Consider the following 27,662-nt stretch of genomic DNA (forward strand, 5'->3'; position numbering starts at 1 on the left):
AATAGTTCTCTCCAGAATTGCTGTCTTCAGTGTACAACGTGGTTTTAATTGAGTGTTGCTGTTTAATATTTTCTTCTTATAGAAGAGACCATGTCCTTTTTATGACAAGTTTTAATAAATGTTACCTGTCCATTTTGTACAAAAAAAAGAAAGAAAGGAAGGAAGGAAGAAAGAAAGAAAGAAAGAAAGAAGGAAAGAAAGAAGGAAAGAAGGAAAGAAAAAGAAAACAGACACAAAAGGAAGAGCTTGACTCTTGTGTTGTAAGAGTCCTGACTAAAGCCTGCCTACTGAAGGGGTAGAGGAGGCGTTTCCGTTGGTTAATGGCATGAGGACTTGAGTTCGAGCCCCAGCCCCAACATGTAAGGGAGCTGATAGACTGTGTGTGACTGCTGGCCCACTGAAGGGAAAGTACAGCTCAGAAGATAACTGGATCTCGCTCCAGTCCAGCTGAATCTATGAACTCCTGTCTCCCACGGTGAGATGTATTACAGTTCTGACAGAAGGTAGAAAGAGAAAAAGGGGGTTAGGTGGGGGTTGGGGCTGCAGCTAAGTGGTGGAGATCACTGCCTGGTCTGCATGGGTTAAACCCAGCACTTTCCAAATCCATAAACAAATTAATACTGTGGGGAGGGATTGGAAAAGACACCTTTAGCCACAGCACACATACAACCCCCTCCTCATGAGCATGTATACTTGTGCATTTACATGCACACACACACACACACACACACACACACACACACACACAGTTTTATTTTTTGGTCTTTTAAGACAGGGTCTCTCTGTGTTCTCTGTGTAGCCTTGGCTGTCCTGGAACTTGCTTTGTAGATCAGTCTGGCTGGTGTCTGCCTCACAGAGATCCACCTGCTCTGCTTTCCGAGTGCTGACATCAAACCACCGCCCAGGTACACACACACACACACACACACACACACACACACACACACATATACACGGACACACATACACACACACTCACACACACACATACACACACACACACATACACACACACAGACACACAGACACACACATACACACACATACACGGACACACATACACACATACACACACACATACACACATACACACACACACAGAGACACACACACATACATACACACACACACACGCAAGCACACACACACTTTGAATTGGTGAACAAATATCACTCTTTAGAGAGATTTGCAAATAGCTCAATTAAAAAGTAGGTTAAGGACTTGGGTAGATATTCCTTAAAGAAGGTAGCCAACAAATGGCCAACAAATATGCCACAAGGTACTCAGCATGACTAGTCCTTAGTAAAGGCAAATCGAAGCCACAGAAAGGTGCCTGGTCATACCCACTAGGGCATCTACGCTAATTCAACAATGGCCAATGGCTGCCAAGAACAGAACATGCGCCACTAACGCGGAAAGGAGCTTAGCAAGATCCTTAGAATGTTAAAAGTGCGGTCTAGGCTGGGGATTTAGCTCAGTGGTAGAGCGCTTACCTAGGAAGCGCAAGGCCCTGGGTTCGGTCCCCAGCTCCGAAAAAAAAGAACAAAAAAAAAAAAAAAAAGTGCGGTCTATCTGTTGTGCAATGAAACATCACCCAGAAAAGAAAAAGAAAAGAAAATGAACTACTGATACTCAAGACAACGTGGATAAATGCTATAAAAACCTGCTACACTGAGGTAAGCCAGCGACCTCGCATCACAGGTCACGTGATTCTTTCTATATAATAGCCAGAAATCCTTGCAGACTGAGGCTGGAGTAAGGAGTCGTGGCTTAAAAGCTACAGGTTTCTTTCTGCAGGGGATGTGGGGGTGAAAAATGCTTCAGAACTAGACAAGAATGATGGTTGCACAATTTTATGAATGCACTAAATACCGTCACTGTCCGGCTTTCATTATCCTACGGTGGCCTCAAGTGTTCTGGCAGTGATTAAACGCTCTCCGTTGTTGGTCTGTCCCAGCGGGACCAAATTGCATTGGGTCTGTCTTTGATGTTAGCTAGATGAATCATGCTTATTAAAATGGAAAATTTTATGTTACACTAATTCTATCTCAATTAAAGAAAAAAATAGCAGCTGAATCACACATACTTGCCAATGAGGTTGGTTTTTTTTTTTTTTTTTTTTTTTTTTTTTTTTTTTTTTTTTTTTTTTTTTTAGGGCAGTTGCTACTTCAGTGAACTAAAAGGCTTATTGTAGGCATTTTCCTAGGTATAGCCATGGGCTGCTTCACAATAGGCACACAGTCTAGAAACTGTTATTAAGACACTTTGTTGCATGGGCACTGTAGATAATGTTTGCACATAGACACACACACACACACACACACACACACACACACACACACACACACTAAGATGGCCAAGGTGTTCTATGGCATATGATTTCATGGGGTTGCTGTCCTCTATGGGGCCCCTCCTGGACCCAAATATCATAATTTGGCACATGATTTTTTTTCAACAGTTTTAAGAAAAATCAAGAAAATGGTTTATTTGGAAATCAGATGCTCCAAATGAAACTCATAGTAAAGTCTGTTCTTGGAACGGAACAATTCTTTTTGTCATTTGGAACAACACAGTGGCGAGTTTTCCTGCTGTGATGGTCAGGTAGGGAGGCAGGCACAGGTAAAGTACACCTAGCAGAAGAGAAGATCCTACCAGGCAGGGGAGGAGGGGGAAGAAGGCTAACACTCCACTGGAGTCTTCCAGCATGTTCTCTGAGAATACATTGCAACAGACTTGTCACTTTGATCTGAAAATATCAGTGGGGAGAAGAACATGGTAATGGGCAAATGGTAAAGACCTAGCATCTGGGAGGGCCAATCTTTCTGTTCCTTCTGTACTAAATATACCATACCTACCATGTTCCTGGGCACAAATGGTCCTATGAATTAGAGCTTACTTCAGAGCAATTGTGTAACAATTCTAAGTGTGTTCTTTTGACTGGCAGCATAGAATTTAGGAGAACTCCACAAGCCCCGTGGCCCCAACCACACAAAGCTTTCACCTGTCCCTTGTCATAGTCCATTCACACGTTCCTGTTCAGCTGCCCGTGACCACATGGTTCTGTCTCCTGTCTTTGTCCAGTGGTGACTTACTATTCTTTTTCCTTTCTTGTATGCTCAGATAATGAATCGCCATTGTACTGTGCCTGGCTTTGATGCCGGCTGGCTGGCTTCTTTCCAGGTTAATTATTGAAGAACTTGTCTTATTACTCAATATTAATTACTCTGTGTAGCCTTCAGTGGGGGGAAATGGTCCCAGGATGGAATGAACCATAGAAACAGGTCCAAAGCAGGAGCGGCCTTCCTGACACAGAGTGCACAGAGTTCGTTGGTGCCGGGAGGAATGGTGCCACAGTTCTTCTGTGGATATGCCCAGAGAATGCCAGGAAGGCATAAATGGAAGCTGGAGCACACAAAACACAGGGAGGCAAGGGTAGTGTGATGGCCCAGGCAGTGGCACTATTAGAAGGTGTGGTCCTGTAGTATGCCTTCTTGGAGTAGGCACTATAGGAGTCACTATAGGAGTCACTATAGGAGTCGGCTGTAAGACCCTCTTCCGTCTTACCTGCCTGCAAGCCAGGATTCCGCTAGCAGCCTTCAGACGAAGATGTAGAACTCAGCTCCTCCTGCACCATGCCTGCCTGGACACTGCCATGTTCTCACCTTGATGATAAATGATTGAACTTCTGAACCTGTAAGCCAGTCCCAATTAAATGCTGTCCTTTATAAGACTTGCCTTGGTCATGGTGTCTGTTCACATCAGTAAAACCCTAACCAAGGGTAGTAAGAAAGAAGCAATGTTTAGAGCACACCTCTAAGCATTTGTAATTTTTTAACACTTTTAATACTTTAACCACTTATTCTTTTCTTATTGGATAATTTTTATTTACATATCAAATGTTATTCCCTTTCCCGGTTTCCTGTCCATAGGCCCCCTATCCCATTCCGATACCCTTCTTGGTGTTCCCCCTCCCCAGCCACACCCTTCCTGCCTCCCCATCCTAACATTCCCCTACACTGGGTGTCGGGGGGCGGGGGTCCAGTCGTGGCCATTGGTAGCCAACAAGGCCATCCTCTGCTACATAGGCAGCTGGAGCCATAGGTCTGTCCCTGTGTACTTTTTAGGTAGTGGTTTAGTCCCTGGGAGCTCTAGTTGGTTGATATTGTTGCTCTTGTGGGGTTGCAAGCCCCTTCAGCTCCTTGAATCCTTTCTCTAACTCCTCCAATGGGGACATAATTCTCAGTTCAATGGTTTGCTACTAGCATCTGCCTCTGTATTTGACATGATCTGGCCGAGACTCTCAGGAGACAGCTATATCAGGCTCCTGCCAGCATGCACTTCTTGGCTTCATCAATCTTATCTAGTTTTAGTGGCTGTCTATATATGGGCCATATAGCCATGTGGGACAGACTCTGAATGGCTGTTCCTTCAGTCTCTGCTCCAAACTTTGTCTCCACATCCTCTTCTTTGAATATTTTTGTTCCCACTTTTAAGAAGGAGTGAAGCATCCAAACTTTGGTCATCCTTCTTCTTGAGCAACACGTGGTCTGTGGATTATATCTTGGGTAATTCGAACTTTTGGGCTAATATCCACTTATCAGTGAATGCATACCATGTGTGTTTTTCTGTGATTAGGTTACCTCACTCAGGATGATATTTTCCAGTTCCTTCAATTTGCCTATGAATTTCATGAAGTCATTGTTTTTGATAGCTGAGTAGTATTCCATTGTGTAGATGTACCATATTTTCTGTATCTATTCCTCTGTTGAAGAGCATCTGTGTTCTTTCCACCTTCTGACTATTATAAATAAGGCTGTTGTGAATATAGTGGAGAATGTGTCTTTGCTGTACATTGGAGCATCTTTTGGGTATATGCCCAGGAGAGGTATAGCTGGGTCCTCAGGTAGTATAATGTCCAATTTTCTGAGGAACCTCCGGACTAATTTCCAGAGTGTTTGTACCAGGTTGCAATCCCACCAACAATGGAGGAGTGTTCCTCTTTCTCCACATCCTCGCCAGCATCTGCTGTCACCTGAGTTTTTGATCTTAGCCATTCTCACTGGTGTGAGGTGAAATCTCAGGGTTGTTTTGATTTGCATTTCCCTTATGACTAAAGATGTTGAACATTTCTTTAGGTGTTTCTCAGCCATTTGGCATTCCTCAGCTGTGAATTCTTTGTTTAGCTCTGAACCCCATTTTTTAATAGGGTTATTTGTTTCCCTGCGGTCTAACTTCTTGAGTTCTTTGTATATTTTGGATATAAGGCCTCTATCTGTTGTAGGATTGGTAAAGATCTTTTCCCAATCTGTTGGTTGCCGTTTTGTCCTAACCACAGTGTCCTTTGCCTTACAGAAGCTTTGCAGTTTTATGAGATCCCATTTGTCGATTCTTGATCTTAGAGCATAAGCCACTGGTGTTTTGTTCAGGAAATTTTTTCCAGTGCCCATGTGTTCCAGATGCTTTCCTAGTTTTTCTTCTATTAGTTTGAGTGTGTCTGGTTTGATGTGGAGGTCTTTGATCCACTTGGACTTAAGCTTTGTACAGGGTGATAAGCATGGATCGATCTGCATTCTTCTACATGTTGACCTCCAGTTGAACCAGCACCATTTGCTGAAAATGCTATCTTTTTTCCATTTGATGGTTTTGGCTCCTTTGTCAAAAATCAAGTGACCATAGGTGTGTGGGTTCATTTCTGGGTCTTCAATTCTATTCCATTGGTCTATCTGTCTGTCTCTGTACAAATACCATGCAGTTTTTATCACTATTGCTCTGTAATACTGCTTGAGTTCAGGGATAGTGATTCCCCCTGAAGTCCTTTTATTGTTGAGGATAGCTTTAGCTATCCTGGTTTTTTTGTTATTCCAGATGAATTTGCAAATTGTTCTGTCTAACTCTTTGAAGAATTGGATTGGTATTTTGATGGGGATTGCATTGAATCTGTAGATTGCTTTTGGTAAAATGGCCATTTTTACTATATTAATCCTGCCAATCCATGAGCATGGGAGATCTTTCCATCTTCTGAGGTCTTCTTTAATTTCTTTCCTCAGTGTCTTGAAGTTCTTATTGTACAGATCTTTTACTTGCTTGGTTAAAGTCACACTGAGGTACTTTATATTATTTGGGTCTATTATGAAGGGTGTCGTTTCCCTAATTTCTTTCTCGGCTTGTTTCTCTTTTGTATAGAGGAAGGCTACTGATTTATTTGAGTTAATTTTATACCCAGCCACTTTGCTGAAGTTGTTTATCAGCTTTAATAGTTCTCTGGTGGAACTTTTGGGATCACTTAAATATACTATCATGTCATCTGCAAATAGTGATATTTTAACCTCTTCTTTTCCGATCTGTATCCCCTTGATCTCCTTTTGTTGTCTGATTGCTCTGGCTAGAACTTCAAGAACTATATTGAATAAGTAGGGAGAGAGTGGGCAGCCTTCTCTAGTCCCTGATTTTAGTGGGATTGCTTCAAGTTTCTCTCCATTTAGTTTAATGTTAGCAACTGGTTTGCTGTATATGGCGTTTACTATGTTTAGGTATGGGCCTTGAATTCCTACTCTTTCCAGGACTTTTATCATGACGGGGTGTTGAATTTTGTCAAATGCTTTCTCAGCATCTAATGAAATGATCATGTGGTTCTGTTCTTTCAGTTTGTTTATATAATGGATCACGTTGATGGTTTTCCGTATATTAAACCATCCCTGCATGCCTGGGATGAAGCCTACTTGATCATGGTGGATGATTGTTTTGATGTGCTCTTGAATTCGGTTTGCCAGAATTTTATTGACTATTTTTGCGTCGATATTCATAAGGAAAATTGGTCTGAAGTTCTCTTTCTTTGTTGTGTCTTTTTGTGGTTTAGGTATAAGAGTAATTGTGGCTTCGTAGAAGGAATTCGGTAGTGCTCCATCTGTTTCAATTTTGTGGAATAGTTTGGATAATATTGGTATGAGGTCTTCTATGAAGGTCTGATAGAATTCTGCACTAAACCCGTCTGGACCTGGGTTCTTTTTGGTTGGGAGACCTTTAATGACTGCTTCTATTTCCTTAAGAGTTATGGGGTTGTTTAACTGGTTTATCTGTTCCTGATTTAACTTCGGTACCTGGTATCTGTCTAGGAAATTGTCCATTTCCTGCAGATTTTCAAGTTTTGTTGAATATAGGCTTTTATAGTAAGATCTGATGATTTTTTGAATTTCCTCTGAATCTGTAGTTATGTCTCCCTTTTCATTTCTGATTTTGTTAATTTGGACACACTCTCTGTGTCCTCTCGTTAGTCTGGCTAAGGGTTTATCTATGTTGTTGATTTTCTCAAAGAACCAACTTTTGGTTCTGTTGATTCTTTCTATGGTCCTTTTTGTTTCTACTTGGTTGATTTCAGCTCTGAGTTTGATTATTTCCTGCCTTCTACTCCTCCTTGGTGTATTTGCTTCTTTTTGTTCTAGAGCTTTTAGGTGTGTTGTCAAGCTGGTGACATATGCTCTTTCCTGTTTCTTTCTGCAGGCACTCAGCGCTATGAGTTTTCCTCTTAGCACAGCTTTCATTGTGTCCCATAAGTTTGGGTAGTTTGTACCTTCATTTTCATTAAATTCTAAAAAGTCTTTAATTTCTTTCTTTATTTCTTCCTTGACCAGGTTATCATTGAGTAGAGCATTGTTCAATTTCCACGTATATGTGGGCATTCTTCCCTTATTGTTATTGAAGACCAGCTTTAGGCCATGGTGGTCTGATAGCACGCTTAGGATTATTTCTATCTTTCTGTACCTGTTGAGGCCTGTTTTTTGACCAATTATATGGTCAATTTTGGAGAAAGTACCATGAGGAGCTGAGAAGAAGGTATATCCTTTTGCTTTAGGATAGAATGTTCTATAAATGTCCGTTAAGTCCATTTGGCTCATGACTTCTCTTAGTCTGTCTACATCTCTGTTTAATTTCTGTTTCCATGATCTGTCCATTGATGAGAGTGGGGTGTTGAAATCTCCCACTATTATTGTGTGAGGTGCAATGTGCGTTTTGAGCTTTAGTAAGGTTTCTTTTACGTATGTAGGTGCCCTTGTATTTGGGGCATAGATATTTAGGATTGAGAGTTCATCTTGGTGGATTTTTCCTTTGATGAATATGAAGTGTCCTTCCTTATCTTTTTTGATGATTTTTAGTTGAAAATTGATTTTATCTGATATTAGAATGGCTACTCCAGCTTGCTTCTTCTGACCATTTGCTTGGAAAGTTGTTTTCCAGCCTTTCACTCTGAGGTAGTGTCTGTCTTTGTCTCTGAGGTGTGTTTCCTGTAGGCAGCAGAATGCAGGGTCCTCGTTGCGTATCCAGTTTGTTACTCTATGTCTTTTTATTGGGGAGTTGAGGCCATTGATGATGAGAGATACTAAGGAATAGTGATTATTGCTTCCTCTTATATTCATATTTGGATATGAGGTTATGTTTGTGTGCTTTTCTTCTCTTTGTTTTGTTGCCAAGATGATTAGTTTCTTGCTTCTTCTAGGGTATAGCTTGCCTCCTTATGTTGGGCTTTACCATTTATTATCCTTTGTAGTGCTGGATTTGTAGAAAGATATTGTGTAAATTTGGTTTTGACATGGAATATTTTGGTTTCTCCATCTATGTTAATTGAGAGTTTTGCAGGATACAGTAACCTGGGCTGGCATTTGTGTTCTCTTAGGGTCTGTATGACATCTGTCCAGGATCTTCTGGCTTTCATAGTTTCTGGCGAAAAGTCTGGTGTGATTCTGATAGGTCTGCCTTTATATGATACTTGACCTTTTTCCCTTACTGCTTTTAATATTCTTTCTTTATTTTGTGCGTTTGGTGTTTTGACTATTATGTGACAGGAGGAGTTTCTTTTCTGGTGCAATCTATTTGGAGTTCTGTAGGCTTCCTGAATGTTTATGGGTATCTCTTTCTTTAGGTTAGGGAAGTTTTCTTCTATGATTTTGTTGAGGATATTTACTGGTCCTTTGAGCTGGGAGTCTTCACTCTCTTCTATACCTATTATCCTTAGGTTTGATCTTCTCATTGAGTCCTGGATTTCCTGTATGTTTTGGACCAGTAGCTTTTTCCACTTTACATTATCTTTGACAGTTGAGTCAATGATTTCTATGGAATCTTCTGCTCCTGAGATTCTCTCTTCCATCTCTTGTATTCTGTTGGTGAAGCTTGTATCTACAGCTCCTTGTCTCTTCTTTTGGTTTTCTATATCCAGGGTTGTTTCCATGTGTTCTTTTTTGATTGCTTCTATTTCCATTTTTAATTCCTTCAACTGTTTGATTGTGTTTTCCTGGAATTCTTTCAGGGATTTTTGTGACTCCTCTCTATGGGCTTCTACTTGTTTATTTATGTTTTCCTGGAATTCTTTCAGGGATTTTTGCGATTCCTCTCTGTAGGCTTCTACTTGTTTATTAATGTTTTCCTGTGTTTCTCTAAGGGAGTTCTTCACCTCTTTCTTGAAGTCCTCCAGCATCATGATCAAATATGATTTTGAAACTAGATCTTGCTTTTCTGGTGTGTTTGGATATTCCGTGTTTGCTTTGGTGGGAGAATTGGGCTCCGATGATGCCATGTAGTCTTGGTTTCTGTTGCTTGGGTTCCTGCGCTTGCCTCTTGCCATCAGATTATCTCTAGTGTTACTTTGTTCTGCCATTTCTGACAGTGGCTAGACTGTCCTATAAGCCTGTGTTTCAGGAGTGCTGTAGACCTGTTTTCCTGTTTTCTTTCAGCCAGTTATGGGGACAGAGTGTTCTGCTTTCGGGCGTGTAGTTTTTCCTATCTACAGGTCTTCAGCTGTTCCTGTGGGCCTGTGTCTTGAGTTCACCAGGCAGGTTGCTTGCAGCAGAAAAGTTGGTCTTACTTGTGGTCCCGAGGCTCAAGTTTGCTCGTGGGGTATTGCTTATGAGCTCTCCGTGGCGGCAGCAACCAAAAAGATCTGTGCCGCCCTTTCCGGGAGCTTCCGTGCACCAGGGTTCCAGATGGCGTTTGGTGTTTTCCTCTGGAGTCAGAGATGTGTGTGCAGAGTGCAGTCTCTTCTGGTTTCCCAGGCGTGTCTGCCTCTCTGAAGGTTTAGCTCTCTCTCCCACGGGATTTGGGTGCAGAGAACTGTTTATCCGGTCTGTTTCCCTCAGGTTCCGGTGGTTTCTCAGGCAGGGGTCCTGCCGCTCCTGGGCCCTCCTCCACGGGAACCCAGAGGCCTTATACAGTTTCCTCTTGGGCCAGGGATGTGGGCAGGGGTGGGCAGTGTTGGTGGTCTCCTCCGCTCTGCAGCCTCAGGAGTGCCCACCTGACCAGGCGGTGAGGGCTCTCTCCCACGGGGTTTGGGAGCAGAGAGCTGCTGTGGGCAGGGATCTGCCGGTTTGGAACTTCCATTTGTTGTTTCTTGATCTTAGAGCATAAGCCATTGGTGTTTTGTTCAGGAAATTTTCCCCAGGGCCCATGTGTTCCAGTTCTTCCCCACTTTTTTCTATTAGTTTGAGTGTATCTGCTTTTATGTGGAGGTCCTTCACCCACTTGGACTTGAGCTTTGCACAGGGTGATAAGAATGGATCGATTTGGGCTAGAGAGATGGCTTAGCGGTTAAGAGCACCCTCTTCCAGAGGTCATGAGTTCAATTCCCAGCAACCACATGGTGGCTCACAACCATCTGTAAAGAGATCTGATGCCCTCTTCTGGTGTATTTGAAGACAGTTACAGTGTACTTATATATAATAAATAAATAAATAAATCTTTAAAAAAAAAAGAATGGATCGATTTGCATTCTTCTACATGCTGCCCTCCAGTTGAACCAGAACCATTTGTTGAAAATGTTATCTTTTTTTCTACTGGATGGTTTTAGCTCCTTTGGCAAAGATCAAGTGACCATAGGTGTGTGGGTTCATTTCTGGGTCTTCAACTCTATTTCATTCATCTACATGCCTGTCTCTGTACCAATACCATACAGGTTTTTTTTATTTTTATTTTTTTATAACCATTGCTCTGTAATACTGCTTGAAGTCAGTGATGATGATTCCCCCAGAAGTTCTTTTATTATTGAAGATAGTTTTTCCTATCCTGGATTTTTTGTTATTCCAAATAAATTTACAAATTTCTCTTTCTAACTCTGTGAAGAGTCGAGTTGGGATTTTGGTGGGGATTTTATTGTACCTGTGTCTGGCTTTTGGCAAAATGGCCATTTTTACCATATTAATCCTGCCAATCCATGAGCATGGGAGATCTTTCCATCTTCTGAAATCTTCCTTCCTTTCTTTCTTCAGAGACTTGAAGTTCTTGTCATACAAATCTTTCACTTGCTTGGTTAAAGTCACATTGAGGTATTTTATATTACTTGTGACTATTGTGAAGGAGTCATTTCCCTAATTTCTTTCTCAGCCTGTTTGTCCTTTGAGTAGAGGAAGGCTCCTGCTCTGTTTGAGTTTATGCCCAGCCACATTGCTGAAAGTGTTTATCCGGCTTAGTAGTTCTCTGGTGGAACTTTTGGAGTCACTTAAGTATACCATCATATCATCTGCAAATAGCGATATTTTTACTTCTTTCTTTCCAATTTGTATTCCTTTGACCTCCTTTTGTTGTCTGATTGCTCTGGCTAGGACTTTGCGTACTATATTGAATAAGTAGGGAGAGAGTGGGCAGCCTTGTCTAGTCCCTGATTTTAGTGGGCTTGCTTAATGTTTCTCTCCATTTAGTTTAATGTTGGCTACTGGTTTGCTGTATATGGCTTTTATATGTTTAGGTAGGGGCCTTGAATTCCTGATCTTTCCAAGACTTTTAACATGAAGGGGTATTGGATTTTGTCAAATGCTTTCTCAGCATCTAAGGAGATAATCATGAGTTTTTTTCTTTGAGTTTGTTTATATAGTGGATTGCATTGATGGATTTCCATATATTGAACCATCTGCATCCCTGGGATGAAGCCTACTTGATCATGATGGATGATCATTTTGATGTTTTCCTGGATTCAGTTTGCCAGAATTTTATTGATTATTTTTGCATCAATCTCATAAGGGAGATTGGTCTGAAGTTCTCTTTCTTTGTTAGGTCTTTGTGTGGTTTAGGTATACATGTAATTGTGGCTTCAAAGAATGGATTGGATAGTGTTCCATCTGTTTCTATTTTGTGGAATACTTTGAACAGTATTGGTATGAGGTCTTCTGTGAAGGTCTGATAGAATTCTGCACTGAACCCATCCGGTCTTGGTTTTTTTTTGTTTTTTTTTTTTTTTTGTTTGTTTGTTTTTTTTTTGGTTTTTTTTTTTTTGGTTGTTTTTTTTTTGTTTTGTTTTTTTTTTGTTGTTGTTGTTGTTGTTGCTGTTGGGAGACTTTCAATGACTGGTTCTATTTCTTTAGGAGTTATGAGACTGTTTAGATGGTTTATCTGATCTTGATTTAACTTTGATACCTGATAACTGTCTAGAAAATTGTCCATTTCATTCAGATTTTCCAGTTTTGTTGAATATAGGCTTTTATAGTAGGATCTGATGATTTTCTGAATTTCCTCAAATTCTGTTGTTATGTCTCCCTTTTCATTTCTGATTTTATTAATTTGGATACACACTCTGTGCCCTCTGGTTAATCTGGCTAAGGGCTTATTTATCTTCATGATTTTCTCAAAGAACCAGATCCTGGTTTTGTTGATATAGTTCTGTTGTTGTTGTTGTTGTTGTTGTTGTTGTATAGTTCTTTTTGTTTCTACTTGGTTGATTTCAGCCCTGAGTTTGATTATTTCCTGCCTTCTTCTCCTCTTGGGTGTATTTGCTTCTTTTTGTTTTGGAGCTTTTAGGTGTGCTGTCAAGCCATTAGTGTATGCTCTCTCCAGTCTCTTTTTGGAGGCATTCAGGACTATAGAGTTTTTTTCTTAGCACTGTTTTCCTTGTGTTCCATAAATTTTGGTATGCTGTGCCTTCATTATCATTAAATTCTAAAATGTCATCAATTTTTCTTTCTTTATTTCTTCCTTGACCGAGTTATCATTGAATAGAGCACTGTTCAACTTCCATGTATATGTTGACTTTCTGTCGTTTTTGTTGTTGTTGAAGACCAGTCTTAGTCCATGGTGATCTGATAGATGCATGGGATTATTTCAATCTCCTTTTATCTGTTGAGGCCTGTTTTGTGATTGATTATATAGTCAGTTTTGGAGAAGGTACCATGAGGTACTGAGAAGGTATATTCTCCTGTTTTAGAATGAAATTTTCTATAAATATCTATTACATCCATTTGGTTTATAACTTCTGTTAGTTTCTCCATGTCTCTGTTTAGTTTCTGTTTCCATGATCTGTTCATTGCTTAGAGTGGGGTTTTGAAATTTCCCACTATTTTATTGTGAAGCACAATGTGTGCTTTGAGCTTTAGTAAGGTTTCTTTTGTGAAAATAGATACCCTTGTATTTGGAGCATAGATATTCAGGATTGAAAGTTCATCTTGGTGGATTTTTCCTTTGATGAATATGAAGTGTCTTCCTTATTGTTTTTGATAGCTTTTGGTTTCAAGTAGATTTTGTTCCATATTTTAATCTCTACTCCAGCTTGTTTCTTGGGATCATTTACTTGGAAAATTGTTTTCCAGCCTTTACAGGTAGTGTCTGTCATTGTAACTGAGATGTGTTTTCTGTATGCAGCAAAATGCTGGGTCCTCTTTATGTATCCAGTCTGTTAGTCTATATTTTTTATTGGGGAATTGAGTCGATTTATGTTAAAATGATTGTTGTTTCCTGTTATTTTTGTTGTTAGAGGTGGAATTATGTTTGTGCGGCTCTCTTCTTTTGGGTTTGTTGCAAGAAGATTACATTCTTGCCTTTTCTAGGATATAGTTTCCTTCCTTGTGTTGGAGTTTTCCATCTATTATTCTTTGGAGGCCTGTATTTGTGAAAAGGTATTGTGTAAATTTGGTTTTGTCATGGAATATCTTGGTTTCTCCATCCATATGTTAACTGAGATTTTTGCTGGATATAGTAGCCTTGTCTGGTATTTGTGTTCTATTATGGTCTGTATGACATCTGCCAGGATCTTCTGGCTTTCATAGTCTCTGATGAGAAGTTTGGTATAATTCTCATAGGTCTGCCTTTATATGTTACTTGACCTTACTGCTTTTAATATCCTTTCTTTGTTTTGTGTGTTTGGTGTTTTGACTATTATGTGATGGGAGGAATTTCTTTTCTGGTCCAATCTATTTGGAGTTCTGTAGGCTTCTTGTATGTTCATGGACATCTCTTTCTTTAGGTTAGAGAAGTTTTCTTCTACAATTTTGTTGAAAATATTTACTGGCCCTTTAAGTTGGGATCTTCACTCTTTTCTTTACCTATTATCTTTAGGTTTGATCTTCTCATTGTGTCCTGGATTTCCTGGATGTTTTAGGTTAGGAGTGTTTTACATTTTCTTTGATGGTTGTGTCAATGTTTTCTATGGTATCTTCTGCCCCTGAGATTCTCTCTTCTATCTCCTGTATTCTGTTGGTGATGCTTGTGTCTATGTTCCTGATCTTTTTTCATAGATTTTCTATCTCCAGGGTTGTCTTCCTTTGTTCTTTCTTTATTGTTTCTATTTCCATTTTTAAATCCTAGATGCTTTGTTCAATTTCTTCACTAGTTTAGTTGTGTTTTCCTGTAATTCTTTAAGGGATTTTTGTGTTTCCTCTTTAAAGGCTTCTACTGGTTTACCTGTGTTGTCCTGTATTTCTTTAAGAGAGTTATTTATGTCCTTCTTAAATTCCTCTAACATCATTATGAGTTGTGATTTTAAATCTAAATCTTGATTTTCCAGGGTGTTTGGATATCCACTATTTACTTTGATGTGAGAACTGCACTCTGATGATGCCAAGTTGTCTTGGTTTTTGTTACTTAGGTTCCTCTGCTTGCCTCTTGCCATCACTTTGTCTCTGGTGTTAGCTTGTCTTGTTGTCTTTGACAGTGGCTTGACCCTCCTGTAAGCCTGTGTGTCAGGACTCCTTTAGACCTATTTTCTTTCATCAGGATCTGGGAACAGAGAGCTGCTCCTGGGTTTGTGTATCCTGAAACCTCTAGGCTGGTTGCTGGAACAGAAGAGTTTGTTTTACCTCTGCTCTCAGTGTGTCATCAGTCCAAGAGACTGACTTCCAGCTCTGGGCTTAGGCAGAAACCAGAAGGGTCCTGTCTCTGACTGCTCCTAGGTTCCTGTATCCAGAGGGTACTAGGCAGGTTCTTCTTAGCCCAAAAATGTGAGCACCATTGGCAGTCTCCCCTGATCTCTCAGGTTCACACTTCTGAGAATTCAGCTGTCTCTGCCACAGGATTTGAGTACAGAGAGCTGTGGGAACTGTTCAACTCCAGGAGCAGGCAGAAACCGGAGGTGTCCTATCCCAGACTACTTCTGTCTTTGTCTGTCCTGAAGGCACCAGGCCAGTCACTTTGAGCAGAAGAGTTGGTCTTACCTCTGCTCTCAGGTGTGTCCCCTTTCCTGGTGACTGGCTTTCTGCTCTCAGAGCAGGCAGAAACCAGAAGTGTCCTGCCCCTGACTGTTCCTAGGTTCCTGTGTCCAGAGGGTACTAGCCAAGTTCCTCTTGGGCCAGGAATGTGAGCAGCAGTGGCAGTGTCCCCTGAGCTCTCAGGAATATCAGCATTTCTGAGAGTCCTGCTCTCTTCCCCACAGGATTTGGCTACAGAGCCATTCGTAGTATTAATATGTGGTCATACGTGGTCTTCTGTCTTTTGTTTGCCTCCAGGAGGCACCATGGTTAAGGAGTGTGGGTTCCAATCCAAGCTCTACCTTTATACTGATTATCTTTAGGCAGGCCGCATAGCCACAACATGCTAGGTTTCCTGTTGAATTGAAAATTAACTGCAAATTGCATTTGCAATCACGATTCACCCACCTTCTGCCTTCTCTTTCAAAATAGTCTCTTCTCCACTTTACCAAATTCAGGCAGAATTCTGAGATGTGTGACCAGAAAGGATAATGGGACAAAATTAACCTGCAAAGTGCAGCTGGGTAGCCAAAGAAGCACACAGAGAGGTGGTACCTGAGATCTTGGTAGAGGAAGTGGGTTGGGGGGGATGTGACCCAGAAGTGAATGCAGATGCTCTGAGAGGGCTCAAGGGTGAACAGTGACCTGGGTAGGATCCACATGGTTGTATATTCTTTAATACCACCACTCAGGAAGCGTAGGCCAAGGGATTTAGAGTGTGAGGGCAGCCTAGGCTACAAAGCAAGAACCAGTCTCGATGAATATGAAAACAAATGTTCTCAGTGCTTACATAAAAAAAAGGAGTAAATTTATAATAATTCTGTCTCATAACAATGAGAATTTTATATCTACGAGTATAAAAACATTTTTTAAAAGTTCCAGATAATATCGCGAGGATTATTTTGGGATACCTCTCTCCTGCACCTAGATTACTCTAGAGCAGTGCTCTTCCACCTTCCTAATACTGCAGTTTTAATCAGTTCCTCATGTTGTGGAACCTTAAAATTATTTTTGTTGCTACTTTTTACCTGTAATTTTTCTACTGTCATTAGTTGTAATGTAAATCTCTGTGTTTTACAGATGATTTTAGGTGACCCCTGTAAAAGGACCCTGAGACTCCTGGAGAGGTCGTGACCCACAGGTTGAGAGCCCCTCTCACTCTTGGGGTCTCTTAAGAAGCACTTCCCCCCATTTCACTCACACTGCTAAACCGGGATAATTAGAGGAAAAGAACCGTGGTTTTTGAAGTCAGAACTTGATTAATTGCAAACAAAACATTTCTGCTTTTCATTGTTTATTGTCTCTGCAAGTACACAGTCAAAGTTGCTTATCCCAAGCTTTTGGGCTCCTCAAGACTTTTTGAACGTTGAGTATTGGCTAATCTTAAACGAAGTCTCTGGACCTTTGCTATTCTACTGGAAGTTTCTCCTGTAGTGGAGTAGATTTCATTTAGAAAAGTACCTTTGCTACCTGACCTGTCTCCATGGTCAGACGGGGCAAGGGCTCTCTAATTCAAGAGCCATCAAAATACTTATTTTAAAAACTTTGGAAAAAGGTTGTACTCTTTGCACTTAATTTTTTCATTTTGTATCACTGATGTACTGTGATGTAAGTCATTTGATCAAAGAGATGTGCATGGTTTAATCTGACAAATAATTGTCTGAGATGAAATATGAAATTTTATGGGAATTCTGCTTTGGGAGCACAGCCTCTCCATAGAACCAACCTCACCATGGTTGGGCTGACACTAGGAAGGCAGAGGCCAAGCAAGAGAGGAGCCCAGCCGGAAAGAGGCCCAGACACTGGCCAAACAGCTGCATTTCAATTGTCTCCCAGTTCTTCCAAAGGTCAAGGGTCCTTAGCTTCTTTTATCTCTGTTTCTTGTCTTGTAAACTGGAATCCTCTTTCCTTCAGAGGGTTGTGGCTTGTGCAAAGCTTCACGCACAGTAATGTGAAGTGAGGCGTGTGAGGTTAGCTCAGTGGTCAAGTGCTTGCTAAGCAAACTTAAGACCCTGGGTTCAGTCCAACAATGATCTGTGGGAACTGAAAAGAAGTGCAATTGCTAATTACTGTCCTGATAGGAGCAGATGCCCTTTCTGAAATGTGTCTTGTATAGTATCATCTGTACACTTAATGTGTACCCCAAGTATTGAAGTAAAACTAAGACAAATTCGTTAAAAAAAATCAAGGTCCTTAGAGATCTTTGAAGTAATCCTTGAGATGAAATGAAAAGATTCTTAATAAACTTAACAGGCTGAATCATGACTTCAGTGGGAAAGTGACTCTAGGTAGGCTCCCAGCTAGGGTCCACAACCCAGGGAAACCCATCCACCAACTAGTCACTTAGGAGCGAGTTTGAGAACCATAGAATCACATTTACACACACCAGACAGCTTCGAGTCTTAGAAGCCTTTCATTCTGGAACTTTGGAGGGTATGTACTGAGCCGTGTGTGTGTGTGTGTGTGTGTGTGTGTGTGTGTGTGTGTGTGTGTGCATCTCTAGAGTGTAAATATACAAGGAAGTAGCAAGAGTGGGAGGACGGAAAGAAAACAGGACGACGCAGTGTGTTTGAAGTCTCCGGATCCTGACTCCATCAGTCCAATCCCCGGAGGCCCAACACACTGAGCAAGCTTGTTTGCAGCGAGGTGTGGTGGCTCTCTGCCAAACGTGGAGGTGTGGCAGCTCTCCCCTACAGCCGCACCTCAGCCCAGCTTTGAAGTTGAACTGAACAATTGTCTCATTGAGTGTTCAATATTGCTGTGGCTGTAATTTAAACTTGAATCAAGAACAAAGTCTTTTACTATTGACTAAATTCTATGTGAAAACAGGCCTTCTGTAATAGACTGCTTCCCTCTGTTCCCCCTTCTTGGTGGTACAGAAATACAGACAGACACATATATGTACACACACCCCAATGCACGCAGGCAAACACACACACACACACACACACATACACACACAGGCACACACACACATACACACACACATACACACACACAGGCACATACACACACAGGCACACACACACATACACACACACAGGCACACACACACATACACACACACAGGCACACACACACAGGCACACACACACATACACACACACAGGCACACACACACAGGCACACACACACATACACACACACACCAGCTTTGAAACCATCTCTACGTAGAGCAGGTCAGCAGTTATGAATCCAGGGCTCATTGCAGGGCCCTGCAGAGATAGGGCAATTAAAAAACAACAACTCTACCTCTTCCCCTCCTTATTTTTTCCTTTCCTTGCTTCTTTTTCCTTTTTTCTTAGAAAAAATGATTATGTCTTCCCCCATCTCTTCCTCCTTTTCTTCCTCTTTTTCTTTTTCCTCCAAGGATAAACTTGCTATCTATGCAAATATGACTTAAGGCTCTGAAGGGCTGGACTGACATGCATGCCTGGGACAGGAGGCCGTGCTTGTGAGGTGCTGGGGATGGAGCCAGGGCTCCGTGAACATACAGAAGCATTTTGCCAATGATGCTACATTGTTGGTCCTCCTCTGACTGCTTACAGCCCCAATGCAATAGGGTAATACATGTAGTGTTCATTGTAAAAGAGTAAGAAAAACACATAAGCAAAAACTGAACAAATCTAACAAAAATGCACGAGTCATTTCATCCTAAGTTAACATTTTGGTGATCCAGAATTGCCATGTATCTGTCTCTCTGTCATCTCACTCATGAGTGTGTGTGTGTGTGTGTGTGTGTGTGTGATGAGTCTCACTTCCCCTAACTTGATTCAATTCTAATTCTAGATAGAATCTTCCATCTGTGTCCTCCACGGGCCTTACTTTGGTTTTGTTTACCAGCAGCTGACTCAGGCTGTGCAATACGATGCAGTTTTCAGGCCGGCTTGTGTCTCAGAGCGTGACGTGGAATTAAAAGTCTGAGTCGTCAGTATGAGCTGCTACCATTTGCTCTGAGCAAGTCTGAACAGGCTTGTCTTCGTCCCTACTGACAAAGTGTGACTGAGAAAAGGAAGTGCGCACAGTAGGCTTCCTCCTCCCTTCACCCTGCTCTCACATTTCCAAGGGGATGATGCAGTGGAACCACATCTGCTCACGCACAGCACCAATGCATAGTGTAGAGCATGAGGTCTAGCCTTCGCTCATTCTGTATGAGAGAGAGAAGTGTTGGTGGAGGGATGCGATGGGGTGGGAGGGGTGAAAAAGAAAGAGTTAAGGATGAAGAGGTTAAGGAAAGATTCTGATCTGTGCACTCAGTCTAACTTTATGGGTCCTGGTAGCAAGGCTGACAAACAGCCTCGGCTCAGGGAACATGTTAAGTGTGCCCACACGGAGGGAGAGAGAAGAAAAGACCATCATCAAAATCAAATGTCACTGGAAGTAATGAGGCCTGAAGTAAGGCTTAGCAATTTGGGGCAGTTGGAAAAGAATCTTCCTGCTCTGCCTCTTTGTCTCTTCAGTTCCTCTGTTGCCCAAGCCACATATTAGAAGCTCTCTCTTGGCAATTCCTAGAAGCTCTAATGTTACAACAGCCCTGTTCTGGTTTCCACCACAGCTGAGAATGCCTTCTAGCTTATTTCAAGATTTGCACAATGGCTCCTAATGAGCTAGTTTGGGCATGAAAAAAATTGAAGACCCCTTTTATAAAGGAGTTTCACCCTTGATAATTCAGCCATAATATCTAAAGGGAAACATGGAGAGAGGGAGGGAAGAAGCAAGAAAGAGAGAGTGAGAAAGAGAGAGAGAGAGAGAGAGAGAGAGAGAGAGAGAGAGAGAGAGAGACTGAGGAGAAGAGGGGGCAGGTAAGAATACCCAGTGTATGTCTATACCTCTGTCTATTGAGACTGTCACAGCTGACTGGTTGCCTTTGAATCAAGTCTGCCCCAAGACACTGAGTGCTGGTCTGGGTGTGTCAGTTTTAACAGTCACATGGGACCACTGTGATCAGGGCTTACCCTGAAGACTTATTTGTTACAGTACTCCCTTCAATCCATCCTTTGTCACTAAGGAGTTTTAAAAAACATGGATTACCTGGACTATCCGGTCCATCTTAAAGTCCTTCAGTTTGTTCCTTAAGATTAAATACGTCACATGTTCACGTGGGAAGGATGGGGAGGGTGTGAACGGAGGGAACTGGAATAGGAATCACCAAGAGCAAAGCTGAGTACTGGGGACCCTGGATTCTGCTTTGTCAGTCCTGTCTCATCGGTGGCCTTGCTTCTGCACTTTTAACAGTATTTGGTAGAAATGTGTTCTATTTTATTCTGCTCAGATTTCTTGATTCTTCACTGTAATACTAGGGACAAAAATCTGTTCCAAGTGAGGGATTCAGTTATGGCAATATGGATCATAAATGTTATGTTATCTAGTTTTTTTATAACAAAATAGCTGAAATAAGTAAGTCACAAACAGAGAAGGTTTCTGTGCCTCCTGATTCCAGGCTATGATGAAGAAGGCCCCTGGCTTTTAGACCCTTGTAGATGGGGATGCTATGTGGCACTGACTGTGAGCATGCGATGGAGAAAACAAATAAGGAAGCGACCAGCTCCTTCAATGCGTGCCCTCAATGACCGAGGACTGCACACAAGGCACATAAGGCCCCACTTATAGATCTAGCCTCCACCCTGTAGTGGCGCCCTGGGCTCACATGCCTTTAGGAGACATTCAGAAGTGTAAGAAATAGGGGCTGGAGAGAAGGCTCAGCTCTTCAGAGCACTTACCACTCTAGCAGAGAACCTGTTTCATTCCTAGTATTTACACAGTGGCTCCCAACTGTCTGTAACCATAGTTCCAAGATTTGACACCCATGTTCACATAAAAGGGTCTACTATACATACACAGGCACTCTCCCCCAGGAGCTAGAGTAAATGAACTTACCTGCTAGTAACTGATAAGAAATAAAACTGAGAAATAACAGCTCTGGAGGTCTCTGTGTACGAGGTCATGACCAAATCCCGCCCCTGTAAACAAACAAACACCATCACCACATGACACCCCTTCCGGCTTCTCATAGTCATCGAATGGTGTAAGCAGACTTGGGATTCTGAGACACTTCCTGCCCCTTTTTTTCAAAAGAATAATTTCAAAGCGTCCTTTTGAATCTATTCTACTTTTTAGCTTTAGGAGTGAATGTCAAGTGCCAAAATAATTCAGCCCCAAACAAACTTCAGGAACCGGTGGAAGTAGAAATGACATGAGGTTGACCTCCACGAAGAGATTAAACACTTCTATGGCTGGCTGGTTAACTCGCAGTTCACAACAGTCTTTGGGAGGGTAGACGCAACAGTGTGTCAACAATTCACTGTCTCAGTGATTACAATGGATCCCGTAACTAGATAAAGAGGCTCAAATTGCAGGTTTAGGTGGATTTTGTTCCTCTGCCCCGAACAATGTGTCTGTCCCTGAGGCCAAACGTAGCATCGATCACGTTAACACACCAGACTCACATTAACAAACTCAAATTCATCCACAGAAGCAGGCTGAAACGTGTGGCTAGGTGGAGGACTGTCTGTGCTAGCTAGTTTTTCTGTTCATATGACAAAAGCCAAGAGTCTTGTGAGAGGGGAGCCTTAATTGGGAAAATGCCCCCCATAAGATCCAGTGGTAGGCAAGGCATTTTCTCAGTTGGTGACTGATGTGGCTGGCCTAGCCCATTGTGTGTGGTAGCATCCCTCAGCTGGTGTTCCTGCGTATTACGGGAAAGTAGGCTGAGCAAACCAAGAGGAACAAGCCAGTAAGCTGCACCCTTCCGTGCCCTCAGCTCCTGCTTCCGGTTCCTGCCCTGTTTGACTTTCTGTCCTGATTTCCATCGGTAATTATGATGTGAGATTGTAAGTTGAAATAACCCCTTCCTCTCCAATGTGTTGTCGTGTTGTTACTGTTGTCATACAGTTTCATCACAGTAATGGAAACCTTATCCAAGACGCTGCTCAAAAGTTCTTTCATGTGATAGCACAGCTGTTTGTTCCTTCGTCTTCTGTCTCACTTCAAGCTAGGAAGCCCTTCTCCTCTGCAGGGCAGCCTTTCTCCCTTCTTGTTCAACCCACTAGGAAGCTGTTCCTCCCTAACAAAGGCTGCTCTTAATTAGCAGGATACTGACTTCTGACTGATGTGTTCACACAAGGCTTTCTTATGTCTTTATTTCCAACATCTACCTCAACGCTGACTACATCTGAGGACTCAGAAATGATTGCGTTGATGGCTGCTGGGGAAGGTGGCAATGCACAGGGATGGACCAATAGCAGCCATCTCGTAAGGACTTCTATTCTGGTGTATTTTATAGCAGTAAAAATGCTATATGCTGTCAATGCAAATATATCAGGACCCATCACTATCTGAATGCTAGTGACAGGAAAGGCAAGATGCTGTGTAGGAAATCTTTATCCTACTGTTACTTGAAAAAGAAAAAGGGAGAAATCTGGTTTAAATAGGAGAGAATGAGGAGGTGGGTACAGAGACTTGCCACCAGCCCTGGAAACCCGAGTTAGATCCTCAAGACTCTCACATTATGGAAAGAGAGAACTGACTCTCACAAGTTGTCCTCTGACCTCTACACGTGGTATGCCCCTTTGCCCTTACACATGAGTGTGCATGTGTGCACACCCAGAAATAATTACATAAATAAAATAAATGCAATAAAATGTGAAAATAGAATCCCATCTCCGAAGTGATTTTAGTGGTTGCCCACACCTCTATTCAGGTGTGGCTGAATTTCAAAGCCCATGGCTATCTTGCCTCTTTTTCAGTGTTCCTACCCTAGATGAGTCCCTAGTTATAGGGACTATATGAGTGGACATAGTTATAAATATAGAAAACAAGCAAGCAAACAAGGAAAACAAAACAAAGCAAGCAAACAAACAAACAAACAAACAACCCCATTTGACTATGATGGGGTCACCTATAACCGAGGAGGAAGGCCTGGCTCGTACCCTTCCCTGAGAGCTGTGGGAAGGATCCAGCCCACCCATCACTTGCAGCCTCCGGACCAGAGACGATGCCATCTGAGTAGTCTGGTGTGTGGAGCTTTGTCACAGAGGCCCCAGCAAATTAGAAGAGGAAGAAAGACAGGTCTGTACACATGTGAAATAAGGACTTCCTGAGATGAAGATCGTGAGTTGTGTGGATGAATCTAGAGAAGTAGGGAGGGCCCCAATTTAGTTCCCGGCACCAGCCAGCAGGTGGGGCTGCTGATTGGAACGGTTTCTGTGGAAGAAGGGCAAAATGTCTGGATGGCCCTTTCCAACCTGTTCTCAGGTGATGGATCCAAGTAGCCAGGATGTAGTAACTGTGTACATCCAGTCTGGAGGGCTCGAAAAGCAGAGGTACTGTTTCCTGTGATTCTAAGCCATGCAGGCCCACATGGTTCAATGGCATGCCAACACAGAATTGAAATCTCTGCCAGGTCCAGTTACAATGTAAACAATAAAGGTTTGTGGCCAGATGTGCTGTTCTGTTTACATAGCATCTTAGATAACATCAGGAAATGGTCTTTCTGCCTTGGCATGGTGGCACATGCCTGTGATATCAGCACTTGGAAGGGCAGGGGAAAGGAGAACAGGCCTGAGGCCTGCTTGGGCTACATAGTAAATCTCTGCGTAAAAACATATCTTTCTTTGAGAGGGTGATACCTTTATTCCTTTAGGCTTACTAAAAGGAGACACACTACATCTTATAAGCCAAGGTATGTACAAAGTTTGAATTTAAATCTCTGAGGGCAGGAGAAATGACTTTGGAGCTAAAGAACTTGCAGTTCAATCCCGATCTCTGAGTTTGAATCCTCAGAGTCCACATAATGCTGGGCAGTGCTGCACACAGCCAGAGCCCCAGTGTTCCCACAGCAAGAAGACAGATGGAGACAGAAGAATTTCAAGGCTTGAGGGATAGTAAGCCTCAGACTCAGTTCAGAACAGCTGAAGCCCAAGGGTTCTGACAACGAGGGCTGTCCTCTGACCCTCATAAGCACACTGTAACATTTGTGACCTGGACATGAGCACGCGTGCGCACACATTCATACACACACACACACCCAGGGACGCGCGCACACGCGCGCACACACACACACACATTTTAAGTTTTTTGAAGTTATCTAAGTAAGGTGACACACACCTGTAACAGGAAGATTTGTGCATTGAAGGCCAGCCTGAGTTATACAGCAAGACCCCGCCTCAATCATTCAATCTATCCATCTGTGAGGCATGTTTCCATTTGTTGTAGGTTATAAACATCCAAATGTGAACAGATTTCCATGTAATGACACTCTAACAATGACAAGACACAATAATGCTTATAAAGCACTCTCATAGATACGGCTTTACTTGATCCTCACAAGATCTGTTTTTGTTTTTAGTTTTTGTTCTTGTTTTGAAATAATTTTGTTGTCCCTACTTTATAATGCAGAAAACTGAGACTTACAGAGTTTGCTAAATGCCCCAGCTCACATCCAGAGGACATAACAGAATCGACTTTAGAACCCACCTCTCCACCCTCCAGCTCAATCTTTCTCATTAAGTATTTCAGAACGTAAGACACTGTCTGTAGAATAGAGGGCTCCCCCACTCGGCCTTTCCTCGTTCATCATACAGTATCCGGGAGATTCCGTGTTTTATAGACGCATTTATTTTATGAGTATAAATGTTTTGCCTGTGTGCATGTGTGTGCACTATGAGGAAGCTGGTGCCTATGGGAGTCAGAAGAGGGTGTAGTCTCCTAGAACTGAGCCACGGATGGTTGTGAATCACAGGTGATGGGAAGGGCTCTTTTTTTTTTTTTTTTTTTACACGAGTATGACAGTTTATTTGCCTTTCCGGGTTTTGATCTTCCGCAGATAGAAAGAACTCCATCTCCTTGCCTTTTAGCACACAGCCATCTGCTCTGCCACACTGGCCTGGTCTTGAGGCAATACAGGCGAGAAGCTTGCCCTGCTGGAACTGCTCCTCCAGAAGACTGCTGATTTTGGCATTCTTTTTCCTTTCATCATATTTCTTCTGAATTTTCTTTGATCGTTTTTTGTTTAAAATCTCTTCCTCCTCAGGAGTCAGCTTGGCCCCCTTCTTGCGGCCCAGGGGCAGTGCATAGTGGGACTCGTACCACTGTCGGTACGGTGTGCTGTCAATAAGCACAATGCAGTTCTTCACCAGGGTCTTGGTGCGGACGAGCTCGTTATTGAATGCATTGTAGACAACATCAACGATCCTTGTTTTTCGAGTACAACACTCAGAGCCCCAGGAAAAGTTCCCCACATCCAATCTCAGAGCACGATACTTCTTATTGCCTCCTCGAACTCGGACTGTGTGTATGCGGCGAGGGCCAATCTTAGTGTTGGCGGCCGGCCGTCCCAGCTCATACTTCCGCTTCTTGTGGTAGGGTTTTCTCTTACCCTACCGGTTTTGCGGCGCTTGTGCCAGTTGTCCCGAGAGATGCCCATCGCTCGGCGCTGGCTGGAAAGAGCGGGAAGGGCTCTTAATCTCTGAGCCATTTCTCCAGTACCACTGATTGATTGACTGATTGATTGAGATAGGGTTTCCCTATATAGATCCAACTAGTTATGCCTCTCTATGTAGACCAGGCTGCCGGGAACTCTGAGATCCTCCTGCCTCTCTTCACCAGTGCTGAGAATAAAGGCATGCATCACCAGGCCCCGTTGGCCTTTGAATTTTAATTCATAGTAAGTCATTAATTATGCAGTTAACTTTGTGAGCAGACACAGAACTGATTTGAGTATCTCTAAGATGCATTCTTCATACATAGCTTCAGCAGCTTCAGCTATGATGATACATTAAGAGCCAGCGAAGAACTGTGGGGCAAATAGACCTCTACAAACAGTAGCTCCGTTACTCCTGGTATTTGAGAATCTGGAGGCTTAGCGTGCAAAGAACACATTTTCCCTCAAGCAAATGTCTAGGTTCAAGGTCACAGCTATGGAGTGCCTCCACACCCACGCAGAGCTGCCCGCCTGGTCAGGGAGTGTTGCATGTTTGGAATAAATGGAGAAGGAACTCTCTGAAGGGGCACATTTCTCCCTGGCTAATGCGGCTCCCATCTTAGGCCTTTGTGCCCTTTGCTGACACAGAGTTTTCGTGTAGGAAGGAAGAACAATTTGCTATAAAGATTCCTGGTGTGGATCAGAGGCATTTTACTGTAAAAGGAACAAAGTTACATATCTCTTTAATGTCAACCAGATGCTTTTTCTCCTTTGCGTTTTTCAGCTTTTGCTTATAATTGCAAAGAATTCCCAAGCAGCATGGGAGAAATCTTGGCACTGTGTGCAGCTTCGCCGTCACCAACAATGTTTGCTGGTGTGAGGTTTCTGGCTGCACCTTTTTAAACTTCAGAATCCTGTCTTAAATAAACCACTGACACGCGGATGAAGGCACTGGAGTGAACCCAGAGTGTCGTGCACAGTGCTTCACGGAGCTTTAGAGCTGGATGCATAGTCTAGGGGCCAACAGACTTAGTCGGCAAGGACATTAGTATAAGTTAGTGTTGCAGGTCTCAGAGCTTTCATTTGCTGCAGTGACTCGGATCTGCCCCTGCAGTGAGGGGTGGTAGATGAACCTGGCACGCCCTATGGCTTGTATGTGTTCCCCAAGAATTTCCGTGAAGCATGTTAGCAAGTCTGACCTTTGGGAGGACTACAATTATGAAGACTCCACATAAGTTAATGAATTGATGGTGTATCACAAAATGACTTTGTTATAAAATGAACTATCTTGCTTGCTGTCCTCCAGGTTACAGTGCAGCTGAGCAGATGACGGTGCCTTTCTCTTGGATTTTCCAGTCCTGTGGGTCAAATAAACATGTGCTCTGATTAAACCACCCAGTCCGTTTTTCACATCCAGTAACAGAAGGCCAGTTAAGATAGCATACTGTGTTTCAATAAAACATCGTGGATTCTGGGCTCGTGGGGGACCTGCACACCGGTCGTGGTGCCTGCCGCTGCTAGAAATATCTCATAACAGAGGTCCCTCTGCACAGACTCAGTCTCACTCAAATTTGCTCTCTCTGGTGTCTCCCCAGCCTGTCCACCACGGTGAAAGCACCATGTAGCCATGCTTACTGAGCATCTTGTGGACAGAGAGCCCACTGGAAGCTGGCTGCTGTGTCTGCTGAGCATGGGTCATGTGGTTCACTTTCCAGACCGGTACTCGCTGCTGCTCTCTAGCACTGGAGCCATTTTGATTTGTGGATCAGGATGAACTGTTAATGGCTAGTGTGCTGAAAAGGCTACAAGAATAA

At 42.5% G+C, this 27,662-nt stretch overlaps 1 long non-coding RNA gene and 1 pseudogene across 1 annotated transcript in view; one reads left to right on the plus strand and one right to left on the minus strand.

Moving 5' to 3' along the window:
• LOC134486912 (uncharacterized) overlaps positions 1-27,239 on the plus strand; it is a 57,932-nt gene extending 30,693 nt beyond the window's left edge. Inside the window, exon 2 of the long non-coding RNA XR_010066471.1 lies at positions 27,155-27,239. This is a non-coding gene — a long non-coding RNA (uncharacterized LOC134486912). The remainder of the gene's footprint in view (positions 1-27,154) is intronic.
• LOC297756 (ribosomal protein S8-like) lies at positions 25,197-25,874 on the minus strand (annotated as a pseudogene).
• Positions 27,240-27,662: the final 423 nt, after the last annotated feature.

Source organism: Rattus norvegicus, chromosome 5 (assembly GCF_036323735.1).
Source record: "Rattus norvegicus strain BN/NHsdMcwi chromosome 5, GRCr8, whole genome shotgun sequence".
Classification (NCBI taxonomy): Eukaryota; Metazoa; Chordata; class Mammalia; order Rodentia; family Muridae; genus Rattus; species Rattus norvegicus.